Source organism: Coptis chinensis, chromosome 8 (assembly GCF_015680905.1).
Source record: "Coptis chinensis isolate HL-2020 chromosome 8, ASM1568090v1, whole genome shotgun sequence".
In the NCBI taxonomy this organism is placed as follows: Eukaryota; Viridiplantae; Streptophyta; class Magnoliopsida; order Ranunculales; family Ranunculaceae; genus Coptis; species Coptis chinensis.
Window position 1 is genome coordinate 27,942,055 of NC_141463.1, and position 10,609 is coordinate 27,952,663.

General features: G+C 34.6%; 1 non-coding gene across 1 annotated transcript; it reads left to right on the top strand.

Annotated features, from left to right (window-relative positions):
- The first annotated feature begins 10,288 nt into the window (after positions 1-10,288).
- LOC147480909 (U6 spliceosomal RNA) lies at positions 10,289-10,394 on the top strand. Its single transcript, XR_015207099.1, has one exon. It is a non-coding gene; the product is annotated as a U6 spliceosomal RNA (small nuclear RNA).
- The last annotated feature ends 215 nt before the right edge of the window (positions 10,395-10,609 follow it).

Sequence of the window (10,609 nt, forward strand, 5' to 3'; positions counted from 1 at the left end):
CGATATATACCGTTGATATTTCGGAGATGAGACTTTCCAAAACTCTGCCCTTATATTAGATATTTGCTAAAGGGACAACTGAGTAGGGGTGATAAAAGGGCCGGACCGGGCTAGCCCGGCCCTCAAACCATAAAAGCCCTCATGATTGAGGGCCGGGTCAGCCCGCCCCTATTTGATATTGAGGGCCGGGTCGAGTAGGGTCAAGCATGAAAACTCAGCCCTTTAACCCGCCCCGCCATCATTTTTAGAGGGCAAATGAGGGGGGTCGGGTCGGCCCTATCCTAATTATACTTCACTAGTTTACTATTTTTTTTAATTTTTTTTTTTTTTTTTTTTTTTTGTAATTGATTTAATGATATGTATATAAGTATACAAAACTAATTCTTATATCTTTAGAAAAAATAGATAGAGATGGTGGAAGAGATGATATTCTTAAAATATCTACATTTTTAATACTTAACTATGTTGTTAAGTTGGATTTGCTTTATGTATGACTTATATACATATCATTAAATTAATTACAAAAGTGCATATATTATATTATGTTATAATTTATCCCCTATTGAAAACTAATTTAATAATTTTTTTATACAATTTAGATAATTATAGTATAATACATAAATATAATGTAAAATAACAAGAAAATATGGTTTTCTTTTTAGGGTTTACACAAATATATAGTATAATACATAAATTATCACCTCTATTTTGGGTTTACACAAAATAATCATAATTCACTTTTCTTTTTTTATTTTGAACTCTTTACTCAAATTACAAAATACCTCATATGATATGTGGTAAACTACTATTATTAAACATTATTTGTAGTGAAAAAAATTTTAGTTCAAATAGGGATAATTGTGGTACCTTACATATATAATGTAAAAAATAAAATATATCTTATCGAAAAAAAAATTGAGGGCCAGGGCTTGGAAGGGTTAAATCTTGGGGTCGGCCTATGCTCCATAACCTAGACCACGCCCGCCTTAACAAGCATGAGGGCGGGCGACCCACCTCAAATGTGAGGGCCAACTTTTGAGGGTTTTGACGCGCATTTTTGAGGGCCGGGTTGAGGGCCTGAGGGCCAAATTATCACCCCTACAACTGAGTCCCCTGTGAATTTCTGAGCCCATTTACATTAGCATTGTCCTTTCTCCTAATCCAACAAAACGACATTAGACTCCATATGATATGCAGAGTTTAAACAGGTAACACTCCTTCTAATTAATAGATTCCTGGCATTGCCATCCCGCTCCATCTCCTTTGCTCCTTACCATCTACATCAGATACCTGTTATCCCCCAAAAACAGTATGTGATCTAATTTCAGGCCCTTCAGCAGTTCTGCAGCTATCTCAGCTCCAATACATTTTGATTCGAGCATTTGCAGTTTTGAATCTCCTATATATAGCCCCCACCAGCTTCCCTTCTTTGTCCTGACACACAGCTGCAGCAGCTCCACACCCAATGATCCTGTCATAAGCACCATCAAATAAAGATTTATTCCAATCATGATAATATACCCCCCCACCCAATTATATTTCATGATTAATAAACATGCATCTGTTGGTAGGCGATTAGTTTTACTATCATCTTTTACAGGTGAGTTCAGTGAAATCTCCAAAACTCACTTGCAACCTTTGAAGATGAAATTATAATGACAAATGATTAGTTTTACCATCGTCTTTTACAGGTGGTCCATGATATATGGTACAAAATTATCAGGATGCCCATACATAGCCATTTCCAGATGGGCTGGAATTCCTAATATTTTCACCACATTTACTTGCAACCCCAAATGGCATGAAATTCAAATGACATTTGACAAGGTTTCTAATAGACTAAAACCTGAAGATGCTCATGAAATTGTTGCTCGGGTATTTGAAATAAAACTATACGAGTTAATGACTGATTTGCAACGGCGTAAACATTTCGGTAAAGTTTGGCCAAGTCAGTCTTTATGACGTAGGAATATTATTTATTATTGTATTGTATCATGATATTTTTTTTTTTTTTTTTAAGCCTGTTTTAAATGAGATTAGTAACTCTTTGATGCTGGCGGGGTTCAAGCCCCAGACCTCTGGTATCATCACCCAAAAGTTTTACCGACTTTGCTAGTCGGCACCTGCATATCATGATCACAATCCATTATTTATATTGTTGTTTTTCGTAGCTTCTATGTTTGAAACCAAGAGAGCCTACTTTAACATATATAAGTACTTATCAGAAGGTGTGTAGTGCATGGGACTAGGGTGTGTGCACAGGTCGGTTTGGTTCGGGTTCGGGGCTAAATTGATGACCGAACCGACTCTATCGGTTTATGTTTTTTTTAAATCAAACCAAACCGACTGTGTTATACTAACCGAACCGAACTAATTTCAAGCCAACCCAATACCCGAACCGAACTAATTGGGTTACAGTTTAACCGATATTAACCGATCCAAACCGGCCGGTTTTTACATATTTTTAAATTAAATCAATTAAATATGTATATTTTAATATATATTATATATGGCGGGTCGGTTTGGATCAGGTTTGGGACTAAACCGACGATCAAACCGACCCTATTGATTTTCATATATACTTAACCGAACCGAACCGACTAATAAACATAACCGACCAAAAACCAACCGATTCGATTCGGTTCAATCGGGTTTGTCGGTTCGATCGGTTGTATGCACACCCCTACATGGGACCTTGAGATTGGGTGTGTTTGACAAATATATATTAAGTTAGGACTTGAGCCTCCTGATGACAACCATGAGAGATATAGTGAAGGGATAGAACCGGGGTATGTTGTATTCTATTTTCATATAACACATCGCCTTACTACATAATAATAAATAAATGAAAACCATCTTATGCCCAAACTAGCACAACAAAACAAAAAAATTTGCAAAAAATCATTCCTCAACTAGAGATCGTTCACTTTTTGTTTTTTATTTCAGTTCTTATTTTAGTACTTTTGATGTTTTATAGTTTTCTTAATTTTATCCATACTAGTCTATTTGTTTATCTACATATGTAAATATTTATTGGTTTAAATCCATTCAATCTTTGTTTTTATCCGAATGCAGGCTAAACGCAACGTTAATCTTGCAAGTCAATTTTACTTTATCAATCACCATTGAGCTTTGTAGATTCTTCTGGAAATGATACTCCATTTTCACTTTCTCGACTTTCTAGGATGTGAAAGCTCTTTCGAAACACAAATTGGACAGGTACATAGTTGTCAGTACCCTCCACTCTCAACCAGAATACCAACATTTTAATCATCTAAGATCTAACTATAAAGCATTTCCAACTCTAACAAATTAGGCAATGAGCAACACCATACATGTCCAAAGTGCATGCATATCAAAATTTTATTTTGTTTTAACGAGTGAATAAAACCCTATATGGGTCCTGTTTTGTTTTAATCTTTCTATTGCATAAACAAGAGCACAAATAGTGCCCTGTGCATGTTTTGGGGGTCTGATATTGTATGTGCACAGAGTTAACGTTCTGCAAGAGAGGCCAAGATCTGAGAGCTTTTCTCTATGATATCAAAGACCATTAATACTGAATAGTGGAAAATGCTCCCAGTGACCCACGTTAGCCCTCTTTTTTTCTCTGAGACTGACACATCAGATTTTTCGTAAAAAAAGAAATTTTATGCCTGTTTTTGCCGATTTCAATTGTTCGGGGGTAACCCAATGCAAAATAGATAAAAACCTCTTTTCATATTCTCTTTTCAATTCTACAAAACACTCCCAACTCTGCAAAAAAAAAAAATATATATATATATATATATATATAAATATATATATATATATATATCTCTTCTTCCTTCCAAAATTAAACTAAGAAATTATTCAGGATGATAGAGTGATATCAAAATTACAAAAATTCATTTTTGTTTTCTGATATTAGAACTCATACTTCAAATTTATCTTCTTCTTATTCGGTGGCGTCATCATCTTCTTGGATTCATTTGAGATCTTTCAAGTATTGTTAACTCATTCGTCTTCATTGCATGATATATTTGATGTGACCAAAACTTGCAAGTCTTGCTTTTAAGGGGCAACAGACTCTCTGGACAAATCCCTTATTCAATAGGAAACATATCTTATTTGTTCACCCTTGATCTAGCAAACAACATCTTAGCAGGACATATTGGTGCAAGTTTTGAGAATTTCCAGTTTTTGGGTGCACTCTACCTAGATCACAATAACCTTACCGGTATTCTACCAAAACAAATACTTGGGCTAGCCAGACAATGAACTTTTGGTGACTTATCTCATAACTCTTTGGTTGGGTCGCTACCTTTGGAAGTCGGCAACCTACAAAATCTTAGAGTGTTGGACCTTTCTGACAACAGTATCAATGGTGAAATTCCTTCCACTCTTGGTAATTGTTTAAGTTTGCAAGAACTGTATTTACAAGGTAATTTCATTCAAGGAGTCGTCCTCTATTCTTTTGGAGGTTTGAAAGGTATTGAAGATATCGATCTTTCACGAAATAACCTGTTAGGAAAAATTCCTAAACTTCTTGAAAACCTTGGTGCTCTAGAAAGTTTAAACCTATCATTCAATAACTTTGAGGGTGACGTACCAATAAGAGGGATCTTTGAAAATGTGAGTGCATATTCAATTGGTGGAAACAGTAACTTATGTGGGGGTGTTACCAAACTTCATTTGCCGAAATGCCCTATCCAAATGTCAAAGAAAAAGGAAATGTCTCTTGCTTTAAAGGTGATACTTGGTGTTCTTCTCCCTCTGTTAAGTATATCATTCCTATTTCTTGCATTTTGCTTGAAGCAAAAACGTCGAGCAAATCTTTCTCCAAAACTCTTTTGGAAAAGTAGTCTCCAACGGATTTCTTACAACGAGCTTCACCAAGCAACAAATGGTTTTTCTCCACAAAACTTGATTGGTACGGGAAATTTTGGATCCGTATATAAAGGTGTTATTAATAGAGATGAAAGTATTATAGCAGTGAAGGTGCTCAACCTCATGGAAAAAGGTGCATCCAAGAGTTTCATGGCCGAGTGTGAAGTCTTGAGAAAGTTTCGACATCGGAATTTATTGAAAATCAAGACTGTTTGCGCCAGTATTGATTTCAAAGGTAATGACTTTAAGGCTTTAGTTTTTGAATTCATAACAAATAGAAGCTTAGAAAGTTGGTTGCATCGAAGCTCATCAGATAGATCACGAAGGCCTTCGAGAAACTTGAACCTTATCCAAAGGTTAAATATAGCGATTGATGTTGCTTCTGCATTAGATTTTATTAATAGTTATTGTCCAACGTCAATTGTTCACTGTGATCTGAAGCTAAGCAACATCCTTCTCAATGATGACATAGTTGCCTATGTTGCTGACTTTGGACTAGCAAAGTTTCTTCACGGGAACACTAGCATTTCTGTTGAAAGCGAAACAAGTTCGATGGGCGTAAGAGGAACTCTTGGGTATATCCCTCCAGGTATGGGTTTAACTGTTTTAATTAGTTGTTGTGAATTTTTTGAAATCTATGATCGTACTTAAGAAAACAATGAATGTTGTGTAGAGTATGAAATGGGTGCAGAGGTCTCTACACAAGGAGATGTGTACAGCTATGGAATAATGTTGTTGGAGATGTTTACAGGAAAGAGACCAACTGATGCAATGTTTGACGATAGCCTAAACCTTCACAACTTTTGTAAAGTAAACTTAACTGTGGGATTGATGGACATTCTCGACTGTTTATCATTGGATGTATAGGTATGCATTTCTCCCTCTTTTTATCATAAGTTAAATTGCATGATTAAGTTTAACAAGATTGTGATTTCTAAAGTGTGTTCATACATTTCGTTGGTGGTGATTATAGAAAAACTCAACTTTCTTATGATGTATGGCCCTGGTATATATGTTAGTGTTTTGTTTTACTGTTTATATGTTTTTTAATTAGTTAATTCCATTTGATTAGTAGCTTTTGGTTGGTTCTCATGAGCATTTTCGTGTACCATATATGCATTCTATATATGATTAAAGAAGTAGCTCTGAAGTGATTAACCTTGGGGTAAAGGTTTGATTTGACTTTTACACATTACACCACAACACCATACCAATTGTTGCCTCTTTGAAAATGCACACAGTGACCACGTCCAACTGTCCAAGACTGCTGTTTTGTGGTGTCAAGGGAACAATCACTGGGTTCACTACATCGGATTCGGTATTTTACTCTTTATGTTTTACTACCCATAATACAGCCAGAACCTAACTCTCACTGAATTGCAGTAAAAGTATGTTTGGTGAAATATATGGCCTACAGCTTTAGGAGATTTGTGCTACTCTCTGTAACAACACAAACGTTGTTTGCACTCTAAGTCTGAACTGCTGAAGTGTAACAAACAAGATATCCTGATGCATGCTCCAAAGTCCAAACCTACTTATAAAAAGATAGTATTAAATCTGGCTAGCTGCTAAGCTGAATAAAATAGACAAAAAGAAAACAGACTACCAGAGCCTACACCACTAAATATTACTAGATTAGTTAATAAAGGATCAAGATACCTTGTTTCTTCTCGAATAGCACCAAAACTTTTCTCAAGGCCGGTTGCAGGCTGCAGAACTAAATAGATTTTCTGTTCTCAGTTGTGTTTTACACTCTTCTATGTCACTGGCAAAAACTTAACATTGAGTTTGATGAAATTGATGTTTGAGAATGACTTTCGCGGCTAGGAGGGGATTCAAGGTGTGTTTGGGCACTACGACCTGAAACAACAATATATAGTTAGTAAGTAATAATGGAGCTTTGACTAGAACAAGAACTGAATTTGGAGTACTCAAATGTAGTGAAAAATATAGTAATATTAAGTTTGTTCTGATAAAAGATTTTGGAGCTATTATGCAAAGGACTGAAAGATGTCAGCTTATGGGATGCAACTAACACAATAGTAGCAAGTTATCATTCCAAAAGTGCAAAAGGAGGCACCACCTTGGTATTGTTAATACTTGGTACCACCAATCAATTTTGTTTACTCTTCCCTTTCTCTTATTTTTTTTTTCATACTTCAGGAAATCATGATACTCAATCCTCAATGCAATGTTCTTTTATCGTATTTGGAGTGAAACTTCAATGAGGAGTACGCACACTATGTCAGTTTAGTATTCTTCCTTTGCCATATATATTTTTTTTTCACCTACTCTTTCTAATTTATGAAGCCTTGATATGAGGCTATCTGGCTATGGAGTGAAGACATGTTAAGAACAAAATCTATAGATAATATCCTAAGGTGGTGTATGTATATTTTTGTCAAAAGTACATTTAAACTTTGAAGTGCTAGGTGTTTTTGTTTGTATCACTTTCTTTTTCTTTGAAATGCAGAACTTAGATATGAACCATGTGAGTGAATCACTTTTAAATTTCATGCACTTATACACAGGAACTTACTATCAAAGAAGAATATTGCAATAGGATAGGAATGCCAGGACGTGAAATAGACGGTAAAAGAATGAAACCAAAGGCAACATGAATAAGGATGTCAGAGGTGATTTTGAATAATGCGCCAAAGGCAACACAAGTAAGACACAAATAAGATCGTCAAAATCGATTTTGCTCCGAGCTAGATTATTGTTTTGAATGCTTTTTCTTCAATAACTTTGGACTCTAGTTAAATTTTCAAATATTCTCAGTTGTTATTTGCAAGGGTATTTGACAGTGTTTGTAAGTAGTGGATGTATACTCTGTATGTTTTATACCGTCGAAACATTTTGCAATTCATAGTACATAAGATTTTACTTTCTCTATGGTGTTTTTAAAGAGTTTGCGTTGGAGATGTTAAGAGGGCACTATAAAGTAGTAGTGTTATTTAGAAACTATACTATATGCTGTGCTGTGAATGTGCTAAAAAAAAAAAATTTCAATTAACAAGCCCATCCGGATCAGGATCATGACTATCTTTTTTTTTGGTTTGACGACTAGAGAATAATATTAATTGGAGTACATGCTAATATGCTAATATGCTATGTTTTTTTTTAGGGTTATTTAGGGATTGGTCCTACTTATTTAGGGGTATTTAGGGATAGGTCCTAAAATTATCGATTATTAGGCTTTAGTCCTACTTTTATCGATCGACCTTGAGTCAACTCAGTTGACCGTGGTCAACAAATTTTATAATAATATAATTTTTGTTTTTTTATAAAAATGGCCAAACTACCCTTTCTTTCTTCTCAAACTTTTCTTCTTCTTCTCAATTGACCCATTAATTAATCAATGATTCTTGAACCCACCAGCAAACAAAGCAGCCAAAAGATTTTATTAACAACTAAATCGTGTCCACATAACCATCTTTAATAACGAATTGAATGAGAATTTTGCTTCACTTTGAGTATCGTTATTGAAAATGTATCCATAAAACCAAAGTCATCTCAGTATCGGTTATCTGTATCAATGCAATTTCACTTGCAACACAATCTTTATATCAACATTCACTCTTAAATGGTCCAGGTATTATTGTAAGGATTCAACTATTTCTTGTTTTGTCTTCAATTGAATTCCGGCATCCAACATCCTATCCACGTCTGAAAACGATGGCTACTACCGAAAAATGAGGTCTTGATGAAGTATCTGGGAGTTCGGTATTGCAATTTGGTTTTTGGTGAATCGGTATCAAAATTGGATTATGGTTTTGAGAGTTTGAGGTGAAGATCAGGAGGAATGAAAAATGGGTTGTTGTTGTTTCTAATCGTTATTGATTGATATCGATATCGGTTCTAAGTTATTGACCCCAACATCTTCAAATCCGACACCTCCGTCTGTAATTGAAAAGCTTGGTATCGTTATCGAAATTGAAATTGGATTATTTTCTTCGTCCATTTGGATTATTTGCTTCGTCCATTTTGTATCAAATCTAAACCGAAGCTCTGTATCGACAATAAATCATAACCCTCCATATCTGTTCTTCATATTGGTTGCGAAAATTGTGATGAAAAAATAATCATCTCCATATCGGTTATCCATATTTGATTCTCCTAAGTTAAATGGTTTTGGGTGTTGAAGTTGGGTTGCTTTTTTGGTTCTCTTTTGGATTGGATTGCTAAAATTTGATTATGACTTATCATATACCGCAAGTAGTCTTCTATGTCTTTGTTGTTGTCGCACTTCGATTTGGATTGGATTGGATTGATGTTTTCATTTTCATTTCACTCTTTGAATTTGATGTTTGAAGGTTTATCATTGATTAATTAATAAGTTAATTGAGAAGAAGAAAGAAAGGGTAGTTTGGCCATTTTCATAAAAAACAATAATTATATTATTATAAAATGGGTTGACTACGGTCAACTGAGTTGACTCAAGGTCAGTCGATAAAAGTAGGACTAAAGCCTAATAATCAATAATTTTAGGACCTATCCCTAAATACCCCTAAATAAGTAGGACCAATCCCTAAATAACCCTTTTTTTTATGATGCAATGCTCACAACCAATACTAAAAAGTGGTGGGTTGTAATTTCTAGATAGAAGAGAGCATTAAAGATTAAAATAATATCAAATAATGCAAACACGGGAGGGGGCAAAGTTTCATTAATAACGAAACTCTTCAATTTTCTCTTTTTCTTCTTTATTTTCTTCATCTAAAAGAAGTAATATTTCTTCTCAAAAATGGGAGGTTGATCCCAAAAGTAAATAAATAATTTACGAAGAATAATAGAGGTTCGCAAGTAGAACGTAGCAAACGTTCCAAGGCAAGATTTTTTTCTTTCCTTTTATCTTTTTCTGATTATTCCATTAGTTGGATTTGTAATAGATTTGTTTTTTATTTGTTCAGTGATTGTTTGTAATTGAATCCGCTTTTGAATGATTTCATATTATTGTCCAAATAAAGCAGTTAATTATTTCATTGTTTAGTATAAGTCATTATATATACACTTTTAATTGCTATGCAGTTAGTTTGTATTCAGATGTTGGTTTGTAAACATAGAGAGTAAGCAACATAGTGAAGGAGATGACAAACATTTGTGTGGTGCAAATGTGACTTATCTTGGCCCAACCCAGTCTCGAAAATAACTGCCTCAAGGACAAGCTTTTAAAGTTGCATCTAATTCGAAAGACTACAGAATTCAGCTGACATATATAACAATTTCCTGAAGTAGTCCTAAGTACAAGAAATTGATGGAGCAAATGTCAATCTCCAAAGCAGGTAACTTGAATGATCAAATTGACTTGGGAATCTAAAGAAATTACATTTTTGTTGTGATAACTATTATTTGTCTCAATACTTCAATATTGCAAATGGTGCAATATGGTGTACAAATAATGAAACAAATATTCATTGTCACCTATATCATGATATTCGTTAAAATTGGAACGATACAGAGAAGATTAGCATGGCCCCTGCGCAAGAATGACATGCACAAATCGAGAAATGGTCCAAATTTTTTGGATATTTTGTAAAATTTTCTTAAGCCTCTCCTTCGGGCGAAAGCAGTGGTCTCCTCAGTGGTTCTCCTCTTCGTACCAACCCAGATCTTTTCTCAAACCCTAGCCTCTCACACTCAAATCTTACCTCCTCCACAACCCAAACCTCTTAAATTACTTTAGATCTCTTAACTGGAAGTGATGAAGAAGAAGAAAAAGAAAAAAAAGCTCTCTTTT